This window comes from Nycticebus coucang, chromosome 15, assembly GCF_027406575.1.
Source record: "Nycticebus coucang isolate mNycCou1 chromosome 15, mNycCou1.pri, whole genome shotgun sequence".
Lineage (NCBI taxonomy): Eukaryota > Metazoa > Chordata > Mammalia > Primates > Lorisidae > Nycticebus > Nycticebus coucang.
The window spans coordinates 70,597,239-70,604,997 of NC_069794.1; the positions used below are offsets into that span (position 1 = coordinate 70,597,239).

General features: G+C 38.4%; 1 non-coding gene across 1 annotated transcript; it reads left to right on the forward strand.

The window, feature by feature from the left end:
- Positions 1–7,382: 7,382 nt before the first annotated feature.
- LOC128567015 (U6 spliceosomal RNA) lies at positions 7,383–7,489 on the forward strand. Its single transcript, XR_008374691.1, has one exon. It is a non-coding gene; the product is annotated as a U6 spliceosomal RNA (small nuclear RNA).
- Positions 7,490–7,759: the final 270 nt, after the last annotated feature.

The following is a 7,759-nucleotide window of genomic DNA, read 5'->3' on the forward strand; positions in this document are numbered from 1 at the left end:
GTTGATGGCTGGCAGGGCTACTCTCTTTCAGGTGTATCATATCTCAGAACCAGGAGGGCAAGCAAACTGAGGAAGCACCAGGTATCTGACAGCGTTAGCACTGGGCCATGGTGGGGAAGGTTGGGAAGCCACCCTGCCTTTGAGGGCACAGGCTATCCACAGGCCACACAGAGGCCCCTGTGGCTATTGTCATGGGCTGGGTGAGGATGGTGGCTACTAAAGGTTTGCTGGCCCAGTGTGTTCCTGGGAGTGATGGTGCGTGGAGCTGCTTACATGGAGCTGCACGACATGAACCAGGCAAGGAACCTGGGCAGAAATTGGATAAGGTGAGGAGGACAGTGCTGCTGGCAAGACTGGCCCTTCTGACTACAAGCCCGAAATAATGCCAGTTAAGAACATTTTTGTTGGAGTTTGGCTCCTGATTTTGATGTCATTCACTTGTTCTTTATTAAATTCAAAATTTACCCAAAGGCTTCCTTTCAAAGATTTTCCAAACAAGTTAGAAAGTCTGGTGTTCAGGTTTCATATATGCAGATATGAGTTTTTCTAGGTCATGAGCTTACATCATTTTGGGGCAACAAAGCCACATAGGGAAACAAATATCTCCAAATATTAGTTGCCAAAATGTACTCTCCAAGCAAAAGTTTCTTTCAAAAACTAGTAACTTCCTTCGCCATCGTTAAACTCATCACCTTTGCTTTGAAAACATAGAGTCAATATTTAAAAAAATAAGTATATTGCTAACAGTCGCTTGTTGTAGAAATGGGCAATACATACGAGCCACTTGCCATTTTGTAAAAGAAAGTCAGGTAACTCCTTTTCCATGGGATAGTTGTTCAAATTGGTTTGCCTGAGTTGACCAGCAAACCCACTGTGTGGTCCAAGAGAATTTCATGGTCAAAGTCTATCTCATTCTCATAGTTGCACGTTGTAAAGATTCTGCAATACATCACATACCTTATGCTTATAAAATGAAGCATTGGTGGTTTCTCAATATCAACACTATTGGCATTTGGGGCAGATAATTCTTCTTTCCTTCTTTCCTCTCTCTCTTTCCTTCTTTCTTTCTTTCTTTCTTTCTTTCTTTCTTTCTTTCTTTCTTTCTTTCTTTCTTTCTTTCTTTCTTTCTTTCTTTCTTTCTTTCTTTCTTTCTTTCTTTCTCTCTCTCTCTCTCTCTCTCTCTCTCTCTCTCTCTCTCTCTCCTTTCTTTCTTTCTTCCTTCCTTCCTTCCTTCCTTCCTTCCTTCCTTCCTTCCTTCCTTCCTTCCTTCCTTCCTTCCTTCCTTCCTTCCTTCCTTTCTTTCTTTCTTTCTTCCTTTCTTTCTTTCTTTCTTTCCTCTCTCTCTCTCTCTCTCTCTCTCTCTCTTTCTCTCCCTCTCCCTCTCCTTCTCCCTCTCTCTCTCCTTCCTTCCCTCCCCCCTTCCTTCCTTCATTCTTTTCTTCTGTCCCAGGCAGTGCAGGGAGTTCACTGCAGAAGCAGAACCCCTGCTTCTACCCACTAATTATTCAATGCTGTAGCCCCATCCTACCCTGCCCCAGCTACAAAAAGCAAAAATGTCTCCGATTGTTGCCAAATGTCTCCCAGGAGCCTAATTACTTCCAGAGGGGAAAATTGTACTAGAATGTCCTCCGGGAGGGCACTTTACCTACATTTGTGCACCCCTAAATCCTTGATGCTTGGAACAGTGCCTAACTCATAGTAGAGTTAGTTACATAATTGTTACTGGATAACAATTTCTTCAATGAATGATGAATGCTTGTTTTTATTATGATACGAAAAACAAGGGTTTTCTCAATAGAGTGCTGGGGTTTTGCCTTTGTGATTAAGTAACAAATCTTAAAAGGAGCTTGTGAATATTTACCTTTAAGTTTAGTAAAATTTTGTCGAGCGACAGATTAGTATCTCAAACCTCAATATACATTTAGGATTAGGTTTATTATTATTATTATTATTTTTTGTAGAGACAGAGTCTCACTGTACCGCCCTCGGGTAGAGTGCCGTGGCGTCACACAGCTCACAGCAACCTCTAACTCTTGGGCTTTTGCGATTCTCCTGCCTCAGCCTCCCGAGCAGCTGGGACTACAGGCGCCCGCCACAACGCCCGGCTATTTTTCTGTTGCGGTTTGGCCGGGGCTGGGTCAGAACCCGCCACCCTCGGCATATGGGGCCAGCGCCCTACTCACTGAGCCACAGGCGCCGCCCAGGATTAGGTTTATTATTAATAATAGTGGATACAAATCCATTTTTTCCCAATAACCATGTTAGTAATTTTTTTTTGACTGATTTCATCTGATTATTTATTTTTATCTCATAATTAACCTAGGGAGTAGAAGCATGAGCTCTGCTTGTTCGTGGGTATTTTAATATTTTTGTATCATTTTCTGTCTGTAGTTATTTATTGATTCATTTTACAACTTTTTTTTTTTGGCGGTTTTTGGCTGGGGCTGGGTTTGAACCTACCATCTCTGGCATGTGGGGCCGACGCCCTACTCCTTTGAGCCACAGGCGCCGCCCCTATTTTTACAACTCTTTTAAAACCAGTTATCCATTCTTGTCAGGCTTATTTTCAGTAACACTAGATAATATAACTGGTAAATTCACCTAACTGAAACTGAAACTTAAATTCACAGAAATGAAAACACCTGACAATACACCAAAAGCTCAGGATCAAGTGAGAACACACATTGCAAGTCCTTCAGGTTATAGAACTCTTGCTCTTTTGTCAGGATACCTTGCGTATTGTATACACACACATATATATTTTGTTGTTTTTGTTGGATTAAAATATGATCATACACAGAATTTGTAATACATTGCATTTTGTTCTGTATCACCTAGTGCTCCTGGTCGGTATACACCCTCCCCTTTGGGAGCCATAGGGCTCATACACTGTGAATCACATCCAATCTCCTAGCCTGGCCTTCTCAGTTGTGGCAGAGAGAATGCTATAAATCCACTAAATCCCATTTTATTTTCTTCCTCCAGGGCACACAGAAGTTATATTTCCCAGCTTCCCTTGCAGTGTGGCATGACCACGGCCTTACTTTGACCAATGACATGTGGGGAGAGTTGACTTGTGTCCATTCTGAGCCAAGGCTGTGAGGAGCCAGGGTATCTTCTTCCAGGCTGTGCTTCTGCAGTGGTCTTGGAGGCCTCTAATGCTCCCAGGGGATGGGTAACTCAGAAGTCACTCATGGGAGAAGAGCTGCCAAGGGGAAACATATACCTACATTTCACTGATTTTCTTGTGTGAAGAGAGTGAGACTTTGTGGTTGGTTGTTAGGGCAGCTGAGATGAGTTACTCTAACATGCTGGTTATCTATTAACATTCCCTATCTAAACTCTCCAATATAGCTCTCAATTACTTGCTGACTCCTTTTGCTATTATGCTGAGGAATGTTGTACAGCAAAATGAAACTCCATTTTATATTATTAAAAGACTGTTGTTGAGGTTGTACTCAATGAGTCATATTATATTCCCTGATAAGAATGCATAGGGGAAATTTCTCTTAGTTCTAGTAATAATAAAATACCCTCAACTGTGTACCTGGTCTACTTTTATCTCATGGACACTATGCATCTTATAACACAACTTTGGAGCTCATGTACTTTGACTTCCCACCTTTATTTTCCTGTGTCACCAAAGTTTCTTACTAAAAACTAAAAAAATTAATACCTTTCAAAATATTTCTTTAAATGCCTCAAATATTTTTTGGTGAAGAAACTGATGTAAATAAATTAAAAAATATGCAGACTTTTCTGGTTTCTGATTTGTCATATTTTTCAATTAGGACATAAACTCCTTGTGAGTTTGTAAGATGTCTACTAGATTTTTGGTACCTTTCCTGGAAGTATTTAAGAAGTATTTCTTGGTTGACTGATTATTTTTATTTTATTTATTTATTTATTTATTTTGAGACAGAGTCTTACTATATCGCTCTTGGTAGAGTGCTGTGATGTCACAGCTCACAGCAAACTTGGGCTTAAGTGAGTCTCCCGAGTAGCTAGGACTATAGGTGCCCGCCACAACTTCTGGCTATTTTATGGTTGTCGTTGTCATTGTTGTTCAGCAGGCCCAGCCCGGACTCGAACATGGTGTATGTGGCTGGCACCCTAATCACTGAGCTATGGGCGCCAAGCCTTGTTTGACTGATTAATAAAGGTTTGGTATATGTGCTGATCTAAAGTGTTAAATTTAAAATGAGATTAGGTGAAACAAATGGAACTCGAAAATTTAGGAAAAGAGATATTACGATACTAAATAACTAGAAATCAGAAACAAATCTATGTCTGCATACTTGTTTTTGTTACTTATAAGCTTTTCTATATTTCAGTTCAAAGGATCTCAGTGTATTGCAGTATTTTGTAAGAAACATTTTTTCACTCAAATGTAGATTTTTGAGAAGCAAAATAACCCAAGTCATTATTCAGGCAGAACACAGAGTTTACAAACTTCATTAAAAATCTTAATAAAATTAAAGAGAAAAGCAGTGAGATAGTATATGAGGACTTTTTTTTATTACTATAAGAATTATCTAAGAATATTTTACCCTAGTGTGAATACTGAAATAATTATGGCTGCAGAGAAACAGATACTGAAACACTGTGCTGTGATTTCCCCCACCCCCCACCCTGAAGATGTGGCAATGATGAATGACATGGCACAGACAGTGCAGATAAGGCTATGGTGTTAGCCCTATCTGAAGCCTGCCAATATTAGATGGGAAGGCACCTTCACCGTTAGGAGGCCACCAGTCCAGACAGAAGCCTTACAGACCATTTTCATACTACCCTAGAGATCAGGGATGTTCCCTTGGACAGGCTTTGAAAAATTACCATGGCCCTGGGTCCTTATTAACCAGTGACTCCTCAAAAAGCTGTCTGCAGCTTCAGAAAGATATACCATGTTGACAACATGGTCTTTATGGGTGAATAGTCAGAAAACATAAATATATGTGACTATGTATCTTTAGTGTGTAACATTTACTTGTGAATAAATGAATGTTTATGTTAATTTGTTTGTATAAAGTAGCTTTTGTTTGTGGTAATACGATGTGCCTAGAAGGGTGTAACATTCAGGAGTAAAGTAAAGTACACTACTTATCCATACATAATGCAGTATGTAAAGTATTAAATTATATAATATTGATCTGAAGCCATTTTGGTTAAAAAATAAAGATAGCCCTTTGTTAAAATTTGCAATGCTCCTCACATTCTAAAGCCTTATCAAAGTTCTAAATCCTTTTTTTTGGCAAGTGTAAGACTCTTCAAAAATACTTTCCTCCAAGATCAAAATTCTAACTTTCAGATTGGGTTCAATACATTTCATAATTCGTCCTGCAGCTGTTGGAGCTATAAGAAAGTAAAATGAGAATTGCTTTTTAGGGCGTATTTCTCAACAAAGCAGTTTTGAAAAAGAAACCAAATCTTCATGCTCCACTTGACATTGGAATTTAAAGTTATTTTTACAGGCTCTGCTGCAGTCACTAAGTGAAACATTAAAAATGTATCAGAATAAAATGGTTTATGAAGTGAGTGTATGATGCCCCATAATCATATCATTGTATACAGTTATGATTTAATAAAAAAATTAAAAAAAAAATGTATCAGAATATAGTAAGTTAATAGTTAAAGCAGTTTTTCTTACAATATCTTGTTCACTAAACAAAAAAACAGAAATAGAAATCATATCACCTTCCAAAGTTTTACATATTTATTTAACCAAATAACCCACTTTTTAATGTAAAATGTTTCCTCCCTTTAAATGACACCAGATTTGCTGCATTGGCTTTTATTAACTTGAAAGCGTGTTTGGTGTAAGCAGGGTAGGTGGGAGCAAACCCTTGAAGGAAAATCGCATTTTCTCTGAAATGCAGTGTGATGTCTGCATACACCTTTTACCAAGTCCCTAGAACATTGAGAGACAGAAAAATTTTCATCCATCTATAATGGAGACAGATCTGCTTTTTACATAACAGTGGCTATATGGATTTTCTGAAGTCAAACAGAAAAAAATTTCATATGAGCTCAACAAAAGTGTAAGCAAGGGAAAAACTGTGTCCATCTTTTTTGTTTGTCTTTGGATGGAAAGGCCTTTGGCCTTTGGCAATACCTTGGCGGGATAGTCCTTATTTTCAGTGGTATTCTACTTCTCCTCTCGTTACATCCCCCTTCAAGTACCCTGTATACATTCCTGGAGGGGCTTGCTGGGGGCTGACAACTAATCCCTGGTGGGGTCTATATGAAAGGGTCTTTTCAAAGAATGGAGACTCCTCCTAATCTCCTCTGACTATGAGGATTCTGGCTCAAACGACAGCTTAAAGATTGAAGGATTTAGGTCTGTCTGCACTCAAGACTGTTAAATATCAGTTCCATATTAATTACGGAAGTCTTTAAAAATGAGAGAATTTCTCATGTGTCTGAGACAGCTTAAATCTTACTTTAATCTAGGGGAAGAAAGGAAGGCATGGTAGCTAAGGAGTAAGTTCTGGGTAACCTTATCATGGTTCAATGTAGGATTCAAATGTTATGTTTTATAACAAGCTAAAAAAATGTTTGAAGTCTTATCATTACTCTTCCATGAAATTCTAAGGAGTGGAGGGCCCCAGTTTGGGAGTAACTAGAAAACCTTTGTTTTATGTATTTAAATGAATAGTAGTTAAAAAACAAAATACAATAACTAAAACCGAACAAAATTAATGGCTGTCTAAAGTTATTTTAATAGATAATGACAGAGCCAAAAAATAGAAAACTCAGGTTGTCTAGTCTCAATTTAGTATCCTTTCCATAACAACATGCTACCTATCAAATTTAAGTTACAGTTAATTAGCTAATTGATGAGCTTTTTACAAATAATTTAAATGTCCCATAAAATTTAGTGCAGTTGAAGACTAGCCTGTTATTATCTTTCCAATAAGCCCAAATATGTACTGGATTCTGTGTGGACAATTCTGAATAGATCAGTGCTTGTCATTACTATAATATGCAAACAAATGATCTGGGCGTCTTGCTCAAATGCAAGTTTGGGTTCTGAAGGAATAAGGGGAAGCTTGCATTTCTGAAGAGCTTTCATAGAGTTTCTGATGCTGCTGATCAGAGGACTTCTTTAAATAGCAAGGGGTTAGACCTGAATGAACGATTCTATGTCTCCTAGGAAAGGCATGGTTTTTGCCTTTAAGCAGCTTTCAGTATACAGAAGGAGATAAAATAAACAAGCAAAAGTAAGACAACAAATAAGTATATCCTGAACATTTGACTTTTTTTATATGTATATTATTGCTTGCAAATGACAGATTTTCTGCAATTAGAAGGACGCACCTATTTTACTTTTTTATTGAGTTTCTAGGAAACCACTCTGTATGTAGTGACTGTTAAGAAATGCAGTGCTCGCTTCGGCAGCACATATACTAAAATTGGAACGATACAGAGAAGATTAGCATGGCCCCTGCGCAAGGATGACACGCAAATTCGTGAAGCGTTCCATATTTAAAAAAAAAAAAAAAAAAGAAATGCAGACCGACTGACATCCTCATAGGTCACTGGAAATATCAGATGAAACTTCCAGGTGGAGCCGGGTTATTTCATTCTTGTTATAAAATTCCTTTCAGCAATGAATTGTCCAAATGGCCGGATTATGGGGTTCTTTGCAACTTCATTATGTCCCCACCTATTTGCCACTCCATCAGCAGAGTAGAGCAGGTGATCTCTTCAACACCTGGGAGATTCTGCAGATTTCAAGGCCAGTGGACCGAGTGTAGAT